Here is a 16,493-nt window from a genome sequence, read left to right on the forward strand (position 1 = left end):
ACACAGGAAGAAGCAGCTATACACGGTGCAAGGCAAATGCAATGGCAGTGCTGTATTTATTATTTTTGGCGAATGATAGGGATGAGAGTAAGTTAACGGCCTCTCAATTTCTCTTTCGGTTGGGTATCCGCAGTTTTTTCTTCTGAGACGACTTCTTGAGGGCGGCTTCACAAAAAAAGCGGCATACCCACTCACTTCTGCTGTGTTCACCTTGATCTACATTGTGCGCGCGTGCGTGCGTGATGTGCGTGTGTTCATGTATGTGTGCGTGAGAGAGAAATCGTTCGTGTGAGTGTGCGCTTCGCGGGACCACACCAGTTCGCCCTAAAAGAACGAAATTTCACACCACAACATGCGGGGGAGGGGGGGGGGGGGGTTACCAAGAACAAATGATCTGACACATTTTTTTCTTCCTATATTGTTCTTGATGACATTTACGCAATAAGAGAACAGAACGCTTATATGCCGATCTCAATATTTTATAATTTGGTAGCCATAACCCGTTTCTTTTTACTTTCTTTCAATCAAGAGTTGCTGTAGCCTTTGTCCTTCAGGATCAAAATTTGTGACTTAACGGAACTCCTTCGGAAACCATCGCACTTCCGCAGTTTAAATAAATAAATAAATAAATAAATAAATAAATAAATAAATAAATAAATAAATAAATAAATAAATAAATAAATAAATAAATAAATAAATAAATAAATAAATAAATAAATAAATAAATATTTTCTGCAGCTTGACAGCATTCAATCGATTTCAGAGATGCTTTTAGAAGGCTCCAACGGGCTCAGCCTACGGTATGCTGAACCCGTCATCCGGAGTCAGCTGCCACAGGCCACCATCCGGCGGAGGAGGGGAGATTCACGGTTTCTGTGGCTTCTCTCGTAGCCGAGCACAAGCAATGCATACAACCAAGTCTGGTCACAACTCCTTGGCCCTTACAGCAGCGGGCGACCGTCCCTTCTGGAAAAGTCGTCAAGCGGCCATCCGCAAAGTAAAATGTGAGAGAACTGAACAAGAAATAGGAAGACCCGAAGGGGGGCAGTGCAGGGCGAAGCGGCGTCAAGCAGTGGCGGCAGACGTGCGGAAAAGGCAGTGGGAACTTTGACGGCCCCAGTTCTTCACCGCGTGCCTGCTTGTTCGGCCTTCCAGAGGGCCACGTGCGCGCGTTCCGATGACACTGTCCAGGCACGCCGCAGTGCAAGGCACGGCTGCCACACCGCAACAACCACCACCGCCGGTGGCCAGTGAAAACAAACGGAGGAATGACAACAAAGGCGGCCGGGCGCCGCAATTTACGGTCAGCGCCCAGGCAGTCCCGCCCAGCATATACACAGGAAGACGCGTCTGCGCTTCTGGTGAAACAAAGGACCGAGCGAACGGGAAATTCGGGCTTTGGTAGAGATAAACAAACCGGGGCGAAAAGGCGTCGAGAACGTAACAAATGAAAAGAAAAAGAAGTCGAGGGAGAGAGAGGAGCAAATGTGCAAAATATATATATTTTTCATGACTTCAGCACCGGCAGGTCGGCTGGTCTGGTTCAGAGTGATATCCGAGTCCGCTAACCCTCAGTCCTGGAGGCCGGCTGCCGGTGGTCGCCAGACGATCGCAAGAACAGGCAGCGAGTCTTGATAACGAGCTGAGTTTAGCGGGCAAATGAGTCGGAACCTCGAGCCATCGCAGAAAGGGAGAGCCATTAGACAGGTCTTCGTGTACGTTCGCTTAAGCCCGAATATGCACGGTTCGCCTCAACAGAGGAGAGCTTTTACGATCTTCGTGACGCCTGGGTGGGTCGCGAGGCTCTCGAGAGATAGAGCGGCAAACGGGCGGCCTTTCGTGTTTTTTTTTTTCTCGTCGTTTCCTCCTAACTTTACCTTCACATTTCTGTTATCAGTTCGTTAGTATACCAGCATGCATACTTTGTTGGTTTTCTTTCTCGGGTAGTTAGTTTTGTGCACGCGTTTCTCACGCCTTCGCTTGAGGTGACGCGATTTGCATCGTGCGTTGTCTCGTGTCCTCTACAGTAAAGCCGGGACACGCGGAAGGCTTGTCGTAAGTGTGGCGCTCCTCTGTTTATCGCCGGTGTAGTTTTCCTGCAGAGGCTGTATATAGAGTGCGCTTCATTCGGCACAAGCGTGGGGGGGGGGGGGGGGGGTGAAGAACGTGGTGCGAGCGTAATGGCATACATTATGTATACACGCTTGTACAGAAAAGAAAGTCTACAACACCCGACGTAACGTGAGATAAGACCATTAATGGCTTGAAACCTTCGTTTCCTTTCAAATAAAATGTGTTAAGCATTTCACATCGCCGTCATATATCTAAGGCGAATGTAGAGGACGTATCTATCAAACATACCAACGGGAAAAACTGCAAAAGAGATTTGTTCTTTATATTGGCTTCCACAGCGACATGTCCACTTTAGCTGAGAGCGCAGTCAGTCTGAGAAGATAGCGGTGAGTATGAAACGCGCAGGTCATATCGGCCGGCAAGGAAGACGGCGAAAATCTCACGAAGACGACCTAAACGATTAAGTCATCCCGAAAACTTGACAGACGGCTAAGTAGGCGTAAACACTAGGTATATATGATGTCGCCAATGGTGATCGTTTATATCGTTGGTAGGCTACTGCCGCAAGTGCCTTACTACTAGACTTCAACTTGGACGTCAGGAAAAGCAAGCTGACAGCTTTGCAATACTGTTTAATCATCTGTACTGTATTGAAAGAAATTGCTATCGGCACAAAATATTAAAGCGCACCAGTACCGAGGAACAGCCCATTACATACAATGAAGGCAGTGTAGGGTAGCAAACTGGATATCTACCTTCCGGTTAACCTCCCTGACTTTCGCATCTCATTTATCTCTCTCTCTCTGTTATCTAAAAAAACCACAAGGTAAAATTGCATTCATCTGATCGGTTGTGGTGATTTCGTGACATAATGTTATTAGCGCCCTAATCGGGATGAGGCGCTTAAACAAAAGAAAGATGGGGCCATGCTAGAGATGGATCACTATCGCGCATATCACTTTCAGTGGTGCGCTGATTGGCTGAGCCACTGAGAGGATTTCCGGCACTACAGTGAGGCGTCGCACTGAGCATTACTTAATAAAAACACGTATGTATCGGATAAAGTGGTCGACTGAGCAACGACCCTGGATTCGGATGACATGTGTAAATAGTTTTCTGGCAGTACGATATCAGCGCTTTTCCATCTGCGTACTTTGGCACACGAAGCCCTTGACACCAAGCTCTTCAGGAGACTGCATACTCCTATAGATAATCACGCGGCTCTATTCATTCAGGTATATTAACTGCGAGGTTCGCCATGAGAAATCAAACGCCGGGAAGGCGTCGGGCCGTAAAACTGGCGCGTCCGGTAAACTTAACGTCGCAATGCGAGTATCCCATATACAGCCTGCTGAGAGCGACGTTTGCTAAAAGGGTTGTAAGAGCGCAAATGCAGCGTACATTAGCGTGCTTATCCGTGAATGTGACTACTAATATAAGAGCTCAGCGATCGAGACATGACGCTTCCATGAGAAACTTCACTTTTTAAGCGAAGTACGCTCACAAGTGTCGGCGGCGGCAGCGGTGGTGGTGGTGGTGGTGGTGGTGTCACGCTGAAAAGTGGGCCGATCCTGGCGATAGTGCAGAAAGGGTCCAAGCTCAATGGCACATACCAGGGACAAGAAAGAAAGAAATAGAGAAAGAAAGGAAAGGAAGGAAAGAAGACAGTCAGAAATAGGGAAAGAAAAGAAAGTAATCGCTTGCGGCGCACAGCCGCATTGGATATGGTACACGCGTGATCACGTGACACGCGGATCACGGGACACGCGCGCGACCAATCAGGTTCGTTTGATGTTTCGCGAGGTCCTAGGTACATGGAAGGAAAGCGGGTTGGCGCGCGCTCCTCCGGGCTTCCCTCGCCTCAGATCAGCTTCAGCGAACAGATGGGAAAGCCACGCGTGGTGCGTTCTGCAAAGGAGCAAGCTAGTGAACTCGCTCGGGAAAGGGCTCGTCGTCGACGTGCCGATTCTAGCGTCAGGGCTTCCCTAGCCGAGGCTCGCCGTCAGTGAAGAGCCGACGATCCCGAGGCGATGGCTTCCGAAGCCGAGGCCCGCCGTCAGCGACGATCAGAGAATCCCGAGGCGACGGTTCCGAACGTTACCCTGACGAAGGTCAGATACACACACGACAAGCTTCACTTACCACCATTTTCTCGGCAGGGGAAGGGCTGGTGATTTTTCTCTGTTGTTTTCTTTAACAGGTTCCCACAAGATGTCAAAGGTTGCGCCACTCAAGCCACTCGCTTGAAAGTGCTTTAGCCATTGAATGGTCCAAAAATTGTGTGAAATATGTTTAAAATGTTTGAAATTATTTTTACAAGTTCTTGGCTGTCGAAGCAACAAGCGTAAATAAAATGCAACCGTCTTTCTGCACTCAAAGCTACGTCGGTGGTCTACCATATTCAGTCGACGTCAGTGAAGGCTTTGTTTCCGGAACTTGTCATGCAGACATACGCATCTTCTTCGCGACGAGGAATACCAGCGTCGTTTGTTTAACATTGTAAGGCTTATTTCAGAACGTTTCTATTTATTAAAATCGCTTCCTTTGTAGTCTCTCAAACTCTGAACGATCAAAAGGAATAGAATGATGGGATATGAAGTGCCGACAGTTTAAAAGCTGCATCTTCACTGTCCAACCGCCGTATAGTATAGAAATGCGGCCATAGCCGATATAGAAGAAAACAAAGTTTAGTAGACGGGCACGCTTGGCAGAAAGCGAGCTACCGTGTGACACGAACGTTGGCACAGACCTGCATATCTGAGCAACCTACGACGCATAAAGGTATGAACCCGAGAAATCATTGATAAAGCGCAGGGCCCGTTCAGACGTGTTCGAGACAGATTGCGCTGGCTTTTCAATATGCTAGCCATGCGCGAGAAGCTTTCAGAGTGAAGTACCTGTGAGATTGGTGGAAGCTACGTGGAATGAATCCCGAATCACCTGGCGCATTTTTGCACCTTAGCGGCAGCCCTCCAGAATCCTAGCTCTTATGCTGAAGAGTAAGCATGGACCCTTTTTTGCTTCATTTCTCGCTATACAACTCTCTCAACATGAGCCAATGGCCGATAAAACAACGCAGATGAGATGCGTCATATCTCGATCACTGAGCTCTTATCATTCACAGATAAGCACGCTAATGCACGCTTCATGTCCGCTTTATTTGCGCTCTTACAACCCTTTTAGCAAACGTGTCGCTCTCAGCAGGCTGTATATGGGATACTCGCATTGCGATGTTAAGTTGACCGGTCGCGCCAGTTTATACGGCCCGACGCCTTCCCGGCGTTTGATTTACACCTCTGAAACGTGCTCAGGCGCTAGTGCGTTTCATGTGCTAAGAAGAGTAATGCGTGCTGCTCCCACGATACTCATCTCACATAAATTTTTCTTTCAGGTACAGCCCAGCTGGGGTGAGATGTCTAATGCATTTCAGACAAGGTACTAACAGAGATAAACACTTAACTATATGAAAAACTGTACAATTCTTTCTTTTTTTTCGGTGACAATCTTTACGAGCGCGTTGGAAGGAAATGTTAACTATATAGACGACATGTGTTCCGAATACAGATTCGATTTATCGCCACTTTCAAAATTACGTCATAAAAAGAAAAGCAGTTATCAGAGAAAACCTTGTTGAACAGCAATTATCGGAGAACACGCTATGGGAGAGGCCTTAAAGTCATTGCTTCGACTAGATGACATGGCTACGTCCATAGAGTTTCTCACTATAACACCTGGAGGGTAAACTGGCGCCACCGTCTATGCGAGTTTCTTAAAGGGCTGCCGTGCCCTCATGGGAATGACGGGATATGTGTCTGGGAGGCTTGTGTTGGCTGGTGTTGTACGAGGCTTCGTCTAAAACGTGGATATGGCTACACAAATAACGCGTTCTTAAAATAAAATCTACATAAAAGGCTTTCATTCACCCATATTACATCTCTCAATAAAGTTTACTCACCTACAATGCAGCATCAAGCGAAGGAAAGCAAGAACAGACGACAAGTTGTTCCAAAGCGAGCGAGAATCTTGTCGTCTGCTCTCCAACTTTAGCGGCCAGCTGATACTTTTTACGTTTCATAGAATTGTGCATGCAATAGTATGTCCTCAAAATTAAAGAAAACATGTTTTTGTGTAATAATAAAGCTAAAGCAGTTTTTTACGTGCTGTTTTAGCAGGAAATGAATCATTGTGACAGACGGAACGGTGCTAGCCAGGCGCGTCTTCAAGGCGTTCGGGCTCTCCAAGAACGATGCCAATCCGAATCCACAATATACCGGCATTCCCATGCATACCACAGCGCAGCAGCGCCACATTTCCCTCTAGGTTTTATAGTGTGAAACTCTATGGCTACGTCCTCTTGCTAAAGTTTGGCCGATGCGGACACAAATGTCCCCCTACCGTGTTCGTTGATACTCGCTTCCACATTCCAAGTGCCCTTTAGCTCCTTCGTTGAATGTCTAAGGCAAAATTAAAAACAATAAGAAAAACAAAAATCAAAAGAAAAAAAAAACATTGAGAAAGCTTGCGCTAAGACGCGCAAGGCTTAAGAACAGTGGAGCGACGATCATGTAGTTCTTGTAGTTTTACTAAGTTTTTGCTAGGTTTTGCTAGTTTTTTTTTTTTGTAGGTTTTGCTAAGTTTTGCTCGATTTTGACATTTTTTTGTAGGTTTTGCTAGGTTTTGCTCGATTTTGCCAATTTTTTGTAGGTTTTGCTAGGTTTTGCGAAGTTTTGCTAGGTTTTGCTAGGTTTTTCTAAGGTTTGCTAAGGTTTGCTCGGTCTCCCCATGGCTGCTACTACCGCCCGCACACTAGCAACCCCGCCTTCACACCTGCCACACGGAACGTTTATGGCAAGCAGAGCAGACGCGCTGCGCGCAGTGTCTAGGCGCGGAGTCTTGCGAAGCTATCGCACAGCTAGTATAGAGTTGCTAGGCAACGCAGTGACGCCATAGCTCGGCGAGGTTTTGCGGCTCGCGGCACAAATTGCGGCCGGCTTAAACAGCTCCACTGTTAAAACACTTTTAGTTCGTGAGTGCTGTTTACCATTGGACTGCCGCCTGCGCTAATAATATTTTCAGCATCAGGATCGGCTGGAGTTTTCTCTTACGAACAACTCTAGCGTAAGAGCTTCTTCCGAATACGGGTCCTGCTTCACTTGCACTCTTCCTTGTCGTGGCGGCCTCGGAGGTTTTTCTCGAGTGCTTTGACATCCCGACGAAACGACCGTAATCACATTACTCTCGCGAACGTCGCGCATACGTCATTTCTTCTATGAACGTCCGGCAAGGCCTTGCTGTAATGCCTGTTATAGGTTCGGTGTACACAGACGCGGGTGCGACGGACGAACACAAAGCCCCCGCGCCTTTCCTTGCCGTTATGGCTGGGGATCCGAAGGAATGGGTATCAGCGTTCCTCGTTCAGGTCTCGCGAGTCGCGCACAACGAAAGAAATAAATTGCGCCGCTCGTGCATCTATCGACAGCTTCTGTCTGCTGCTCCCGTGGTCCGTGCATGCAGAGACCACGCGCGGCTTCAATACGTGTATACGCAGTTCGACGACCCTAGTGGCACGCAGGTCTTATGCAGGCTTGAACAAACGTACGCGGGGGCATTCGTCAGGAATAAGAAAGAGGACGGAAGAAGAAGAGCCATACAATCCGCCTGCCGACGACCGCCGGAGCCACCAAAGCCAGCGGAGCATCTTTTCCTTCCCCTTGCCGTCGTCGAGTCTTCTATCGTCTTCCATCCGGGGCCCGCGGCGGAGGTATTGAAAGCAGACCGCGAGACAGGACGAATCAAACGTCCTTATGCTTGCTCTGCCGCAAGTACACGGCCACTGCCGACGTGCCGCGCTGTGCTGTGGTGATGTGCTGTGCTGTGACGTTACAGTCGCGCACCTGCGCGAACTCCTTTGACCGCGTCAGGTTCAGGAACCTCTTTTTCAACGCACACTCGATAGTTCCGTGGTCGGCGCTCACGTTTCCACAGTGCGTCATCTAAGTCCGTCATCTCTCCTCGCGGCACCTTGCCATAGCTAGCTGCTCAGCACCTCGATGCGTTCTACTTTGTCGCAGCCGCGTTACAGCCAACGCTATAAGACCCACATGTGGTGAAAAGAGGGAGGGCACTCTATTAATAATCAGTCGGAGTCGTCGGCGTGAAAATTATGCTGAGCCTCTCGAAGAAGTTGCCCTACACTCCTTTTGTCGGTTTACTGGAATTAGTCAGGTTAGTTGAGAGAGTCTTGTCTTGTCTTGCAGTAACAGCTGCTTCATGCTGCTGCTGCACTAGTTTTTTCGTCATTTCCAGCAACTGCAGTGCATGGGGCAGACTATGTTACACTTCGAAAATGGTACTTGACTGTTTAAGGAAGACAGCACTTGCTAAAAAAAAAAAAAAAAAAAAAAAAAAACCCGAGAACAACCTGTTATTGCGTAGCTCATAGATAAGGATTGGCAGTTTGTTTTGATCATACTGCGATCGTTCAGCTGCGCATGCGCCGGAAAATGAGAGCCAAGGACTGGTCTCGTTGCCTCCGGTCAGCGCCCGTAACCCGCGCAGTGCACGTAGATAGGAACGCGGCCTTGTCGTCAAGAAGTTTATGGCTTGCGACGAAACGCAAAGAGCAGGCAGAAAGACGGGCAGGAACGTATCTACAGAAACAAACGAAACGGCCACAGTGCGCAGTCGAGTCCGAGAAGTCAGAGGCGCGTGCGCGCTTAAGGAGCCAGCGCAATCGTAGAGTTTGCACAAGCTTTGGAGGACGCGCGAGTTTGCACAAGACGCGTTCCTACGCGTGGCACTCGCAGCTCGAGGCGGCTTCGCAAGAAGGGAGCGCGCGGGACATTCAAGCGTTGGGGCCGGTGCGTATGCAGGGCTGTCACACGTCGGCGCAACGCCGCAGTCCTTGCTTGCGTTTCATTCATCTTGGAGCGCCTGCTCTCACCGGGAGGGCACGTAGCTGATGCCCACTCTTCGTCCCGGCTATATAGTATATATGTATATAGTGTATACGCGCTGTCCGAGCGTCCCTCAGTGCGCCGCTGCCTTGGACGGCCAAATGGCGGTCGTGCTCCCTTTGCGCATGGATTGTTCTCCGCGGCGCTTCGTCACTGTCTCGCGAACAGCCGCGCGCTCCTCTGCTGACAAAGTGCCTGTCGGCCGACGCTTTTTTGGAGGTTGGCTGAACGTACATAGGCAGCAAAATACAGCCGAATTGCGCGCGCGCCCCCATTTCCCACTGTATACTATAACCACAGGGTGATCCTGGGAGGGGAAGGAGGACGCTTCGGCGGTATTTTAGGGTACATGATCGCGGTCTTTCGCCGGACCTTATAGCACGGGATCGAGGTTGACGTGCGCGGCTTTACCGTCTAGAAGAGTGTCGTGCTCCCCCGTCGCGTGGCTACGCGTATACTTGGATGCACTAGTGGCGTGCATCCGGGAGAGCAGCAACATAAATTACGACGATTCTGTTTAGTCCGATGCGAATGTGTCACTTCTTGCCTTTCTTTTTGGTGCGACAGCGCGAAACTGGGTTTGACGTGCCTGTCCGTCGTTTCCTTTCCTTTGTCATCGTCGTAGTTTCCTCTTTATCCTCACGCTCACTCTAACCATGCACGACAAAGAAGAGCAAAGCTTTGCCTAACAGCACCACTGCGGATCGAACTCATGCACTTGAGACAATGCGCGCTTGCACAGGCGACGGACGCGCTATCCACTAAGCTCTAGCGCAACATTCGCACTCGGCGATTTCCGCGCGGTGTGGTGCATTAGGCAGACTCCGAGAGTGGCGGCCTCTGTGTACGGATGTCGGAGGCCACAACAGGCGATACTGTAGCGAACGGAGACAATGTTGAACATCGTAATGAAGCTGTTCTTGAGAAGGTGGTGGTGTCTGCTATGAGAGCCTGCTGCTTTCGCAGTAAATGAGATCACAAAGGAAAACACTGCAGAAAGTTGCTTGTCATTTTTTAATGCGCTATATATAGGCTGCATTCGTGTTCAATGGACCTTGCTGTAACAGCAGTCTTAGAATGCAGGGTAACGGCAGACGGGCACAGATTGCGATATCGTATAATGCTCGGGCACGCTTGTCGCAGTCTTTGTTTTCCTACATGTCGCTTATTCCGTATACTAGTAGCGCATATGACAAGAAGAAACCATAGCGCGTGAAGCGCTGTCATTCTTTTGGGACACAGCTGTTAGCCCGCTTCTCTTTCTCTTTGTGTGGTGTTTCTGTTTGCAAGATTAATAATAATTTTGGAATCACGGGTGAACATAGGCAACGAGAGGTGGCTAAAGGTCCTCGCTAATTTACCGACTAGTAAGCGAGTGGTATGTATAGGTTATGTAAAAAAAGATGCATGTGTAAAGAAAAGCAAACAAATGCGTTCTAAATGTAACTGCGAACACCAATATCTAGTTTCTATCTACGCTATATCACAATATCAAACAGAAAAATATTGCTCAATTTCCTGCCTTTTATTGCCTTCAGACAGGTCTTTAGCCTCTCCGTCAAGCGTTGATAAGACCGAGAATTGGTCATAACGACAATGTTGTAGCTTTATGTGCCAAATATGAAATCCTTGCTGTGAATTGCAATTTATATCTCTGCCGACAATTTCTTTTTGTTTTCTATGACACTGAACAAATACACATTAGCCGGAACACTGTTTTAACCGGCCTCCATGCCCGCGCCATAGTTAGAAATAAAGAGAGATGTCTAGAGAACTTGTTTAAAAATCTAAATCTAAAAATATGCGCCATCGTGACGGTCTTTTACGTATAAATTAAAGCGAAATTTCCGGGACTATGGTCCGCGACGGTATGTTCGCCTAAAACGCAATACTGGGAACGTACTAAGGGTGTTACATACTGTTTCATGGACGTTTGTCACGATTAAAAACCCTTCAGAGACGTGTGAAAGTGGGAGCAAATCATACATCGAATCATACAACTGTGTAAAGCGAAATGACGTACTTCTTCGCTGTAGCCGAGGTCTTGTGCTCACTAGTGTTTCCAAACGCATCACTATTCCAAACGCACTGCAAAGGCTGCCCTCTTCGCAGTGCGTCCCTATAGCAACCAGAACACCTGCGCTTCTCGATGGCGATCGCGCTTCCACGCGGAAACTGTTGCGGATGAGCACGCCTTGTCGGCACATCAGATCGGGATGCAGCTTGGGGAATATTCGGCGTGCGTCTCACTATGGCTTGAGGCATGGCGGGGTTGATAATTATTCGTCTGAGTACAGTTCGTCTGAGTACAGTTTGGTCGGGGAATGTCAGGAGCCTGGTTTATTGTATCGCAGGCGGTCTGATTAGCTCGTTCATTCCCCGACATTCCCGCGTGACAAGATATCCATACGATCTCTACCAGGCGATAAAGATGTTGCTGAGTGAAACGAGCATTAGAACTCGGACGCTCACTGTGAAGTCTTGAAAGAATGCGGAGGACCTCGCCTCTTTCGGAAGCAGAGTGCGCGCACATGTCCCGGCAGTGTGAGAAAAAGGACGAAGAAACCGTTAAGAACGAAGAAACATGAAGCTTCCTTCCGAGGGACTCGGTTGTTTTGTTTCCATCCACCAGCTGCTCACTCTTGCAAGGCCCCCATGCACATGCGCCCGCTCCGCGGCACTTCTATATTTATGATCCGCCAGGCGCCAGACCAGGACGTGCGAAAACCGCCGTGCTTCGCGGGTGGCGAGAAGAGCTCGGAGCAGGCGAGCAGCCACTGCCGCAAGCGAGCCGCTTAATCGAAGCTGCGGACAGCTATACGGTGCGAGCAATGCGGATAGGGCGCCAACGGACACGCGACCTTGAGCGAAGAAGCTATCCACCCGACCGGCGACCCCGCGGCGAAGGCACGGTTGCAGCTGCCACAGCACGCCCGAAATCGGAGAAAACCAGGGAAACAAATACGTATAAGCCGAGGGGCGCAACACAGCGAGTAGACAGCGCAGTGAGATTACGAAACAAAAACAGCGCGCCAAGCGGGAGGAGCGGTCGCCGGGGTGGAGGAGGGACAAGGAACAACGCGAGATAAGAAGCTGCGTGTGGATAGTGTGGAGGAACGAGCAGCCACAGCCAAAGCCGGGGCCGAGCTGTGACGAATTGCCCGCGGGTCGAGGGAGCACGGCGGTACGCAAGGTGAAGAAACATGCGGCGCCGGCTGAGACTGTTGTAGCACAAGCGTGTGGCGCGTTGTTGTAGTATACGGTGCGCGTACGGTTTACACGCGGCGCTCTGGAACGCCCACGCGGAAACGCGAGCCAGCGCCGTTTCGCTCGCGCTCCAGCCACGTACGCACGCGCGACACGCAATAATATAGGAAGAAACAAACAAGCTCTCGAAACAAGACCGCGTAGGATCCGAGCGGTTCTTCCGGCGCCACCACGGCACAGGTTTAACGCCTCTCCGGGCAGTCTCTTCACTCTCCTTCGTATATAGCTGACGCCTTTCTCTTCTTCCTCGTCCGCCGAGGTCATGAACCCTCGCTTTGGCGGGCCACGTATGTGCAGCGGTTGCGGCGGGAGTGCACGTCACTGGGGAGGAAGGGAGGAAGGCCGTGGCCTGGCGTATTCTCCATCTCTGGAGGATCCATCCTCCTCGCGTGCACGGTGTGTAAGCCTGTGCCCGAGTGTGTGTAGTGCGTATCATGCGTGGGCTTCCCCACCCAGCGGTTAAAGATGGGCACACGGCGATACGCAGCCGCCCTGCAGTTCAGTGGGCGGCTGGGCATAATGCTGCTAGCCCTAACGCTGCTCTTGTTTGTGTACACAATGGAATCGGCCCCTCTGGCGGGAGCGGCATAGTTGTGGCGGTTTCTGAAGCGCTAAGATGACAGGAGTTCGTAGCTTATAGGATACGCGCGAAAAGCACCTGCGTCGCGACTCCGCTCCTCTCTATCACCTATTTTCATAGGCTTATCCCCGTGCGGGTAACTGTTACGAAATGGGCTGGATTAAACGTGTTCACGGTGTTCTTCGATAGCATATCTTTTGTGAAAATTTCTTTGCGCTGCTCGAGGTATGGGCGACAATGGGCCTTACTTAATGTGCCTGTCAATGACATTTGCGACACGACTGTCGCGTATGTTCTACGTTGTGATTACTATCATGTGTACGTACCAAATTCTTGCTTGGATATGCGTTTAGTTAATACCACACATTAGCGGTCAAAATTATGGTAATCCTGTTTCAAATGGCAGGGCTCTTGGAATCCGTTATGAGCACGAAATACTTCTTATAGAGCACGTCTGCTTAATGACGCTCCGATTTAACTATATTGTGTGGTAGTGACCACTAAACACACACGCGCGCACGCTCTAAAGTACATAATTTTTTCTTTGTGTTGTCATCCCATTACGGGTTTGATGTTTTTTCTGGAAAATAAATTCCTCTTTATAGGCATAAAAATCAGAAGACCTTATATACATGCTAACTGATACACGCACGAAATACCATACAATGCATGACGCACAAAGTGAGCAACGCAAACACACGACGCGTTGTTCGATAACACACCATGTCTCTATTTTATGCCTCAGGAGAGAGAGGACTTTACGTGAATGTGATGGAATTTGATTTAAATGCCATGGAAGGAACACAAGCGGGACAATGAATATGACGTCGGTTCTAATGGCGTAAAAATATATATGCAGAAACTATCGACGATTATTGTCAATGTAAGCGAATAGAACGAACGAACTAACGAGCGAGCGAACGAGCGAATGAACGAACGAAGGAACGAGCGAATGAACGAGCGAGCGAACGAACGAACGAACAAATGAGGGAGTCAGAGAGAAAGAGAGAGTGAGCAAGTTAGTGAGAGAGCGAGTGAGAGAGTGAACGAACGAACGAACGAACGAACGAACGAACGAACGAACGAACGAACGAAACGAACGTTTTTTTTCCTTTTTTTTTGCCGAGTCCGATCACCGACCATTGACCACCCACCAGGAAAACGGCCGAGAAAACCTAAAAAAAAAAAAAAAAAAAAAAAAAAAAACTATTCGCTGTAAAAGAAGAACGCAGTCACTGCGTCTACTGTCTTTCTTAGGTCGCGCCTCGTATCCGTGTGGCGAAACGATGCTCAATACAATGCCGCTGTGCGATAAAATACAAACCGCTGTAGTACATATGCAAAGAAATTTGTTGCCTGGAAACGTTGCATCCACACTAGAAACGTAGCAACATTACGTAACTTGTGCTCTCTTCGTCAAGCTCGACGTGAGTTAGAGCTTAGAAATCAGTTTTTACTTATACATGGCCCCGCGTCTCGTAAAGCCTTATTTCTAAAGCAGTCAGTTCCTCTCGCGCCAGATCGCATCGTGGGCGTGTGGAGCGGCCGACGAAGATGCAGACCACGTTTGGTTCGATTGTGTTTTTCTGTGATAAATTGTGCTTTTTCTTTAATGCTGTTACTACTACTACTACTGGTATTATTATTATTATTATTATTATTATTATTATTATTATTATTATTATTATTATTATTATTATTATTATTATTATTATTATTATTATTCCCATCATTTAAACCACATTCGTTTTCCCATCAGTAAAGCATGAAGGTTCCAACCTCCCCACTTGGACTCCGTTAACCCAATCTACCTATATCTATACTTTTTATTTTGTGTACCCGCCGCGATGGTTGAGTGGTGACGTTGACATGCTGAGCACGGACGCGGTCGAGGGCTCTATTCCCGGCTGTGGCTGCTGCATACCGATGGGTGAAGAATGCAAGTGCGCCCGTGTACGAAGCCTACGGTTGCCACGTGAAAGAACCAAACGTGGTCGACATTGATCCGGAGCTCCTCAACACACCTCTCACAGCATCTGCGTTGCTTTGGACTTCAAACCAAACCAAATCAATCAATCAATAAATTAATCAATCAGACAGTCGGTCAGTCAGTCAGTCAGCCGTTCGACCAGTAAGACTATCTCGATCTTAGCAAAGTCTTATCAACGCTTTAAACCACAACGCTGCTCGTTTTTTCCCGAAGACGCATTGCGTCATTACTTCTCTTTGCATCGTATACAAAATCTAAATCTGTCGCCAAATGGTGGTCGTTTGTCGATTGATTTATAGTTATAGTTAGCACTGCTAATTAAATATGTTAAACTGATGGCAGCGATATGCGCAGCGTTGCCGGCAGCATCTATTCTGGGAGACTATAGCGAAGTGCTGTGGCTAGTACTTTCACAGAAAAGCTCTCAGGACAGGATCGCCATATGGACGAGAGAATTGGGAATTCTACCAAACTACACAAGTGTGTCACCAACTCAGGCCATGTCCAGCGGCAACATAGGTATAGCTTTTACGTAAGCACAAACCGACAAGCATTGCACTCCTGCATGTATATCTGTGTCGTGCAGTCTGCCCGCATGATTTACGCTAATAGGCTGTAGACTTTAGACCCATGGCAGTTACCTAAAGTAAATCCTCTGGACAACTCAAGATGCTGTGCGACAAACTGCTCAAACGGCACACTGAAACAGGCGGACAGCTAAATGTTACGAGTATATATATAGGATACGAACAGTCAGGGTCACTCCATCGCTCTGCTTAGTGTCCTCTGTTATTATTGCGTTTCTACTTCCTGTACTGCGTGTTTTTTGTGCTCGTCAACGTGCCACGGCACTCCAGAGCGGGTCCGCGTGCATTTATCCGCCTATATATACACACCAAGAGCAAAACAACGGCATTTCCGATTCTGCGTAATCTTTCCGGCCACATCAGGGATCCCGGAGAGGAGAACCTTGCACAGAGCTGCCGACGGGTATGCGGGAGAGAGACCCGAATGAGAGACGGGAGGCCTGTTGCATCGCTCCATGCATGCGCATGCGATCATCCTGACCGGCGACGCGATACGCCTGCTCACAATATGATACCGCGGTGTCTGGCCGGGTCAACAAGCAAATAAAATGCGCGCTCGTACAACTGCAAACGAGAGGAAAAGAAACGCGACAGGAACGAAAACCCAAACAGCGCAAGATGGACGCCGTCGCGGTTTCGGCCTGCGGTGTACTTGCTACGTCCAATGTCGTATACGCGGGGCGGTCCACTTGTGTGGCACGATGCCGACCTGACGTGAACGCGCCCCGGCTTTCGATGTGCCGTGCGGCCGTCGCAGGCCCGTTACATGCGCGGCGGTGGGGACTGTCGCGCGTGTGTGTCTGGGGTCCATTTGCGGCCGGTATCGTTTATCAAGCGGCGGTTCGCGAGTCGCAGGAGAGGCAGGCAATAATGCGTCCCATGCTCTGGCTACAGCGCTGACGCGGAAAGCGCAGTCAGCCTAGCCGCGCGAGGGAGGGCACGGTCAGTGAGAGCGCGTGGACGGAGAGCTCTGCCGGCAAAGTGGGCTTCAATAAGAGGCGGCCGACCGCAGCGGAGGCAGAGCGAGCCGCAGCAACGGT

At 49.2% G+C, this 16,493-nt stretch overlaps 1 protein-coding gene across 2 annotated transcripts in view; it reads right to left on the minus strand.

Moving 5' to 3' along the window:
* The window catches only part of LOC119441950 (netrin-1), a 171,902-nt gene that overhangs the window by 50,615 nt on the left and 104,794 nt on the right, over positions 1–16,493 (minus strand). The gene's annotated exons all lie outside the window — the stretch shown is intronic.

The sequence above is a fragment of the Dermacentor silvarum genome, chromosome 2 (assembly GCF_013339745.2).
Source record: "Dermacentor silvarum isolate Dsil-2018 chromosome 2, BIME_Dsil_1.4, whole genome shotgun sequence".
NCBI classification, from domain to species: Eukaryota; Metazoa; Arthropoda; class Arachnida; order Ixodida; family Ixodidae; genus Dermacentor; species Dermacentor silvarum.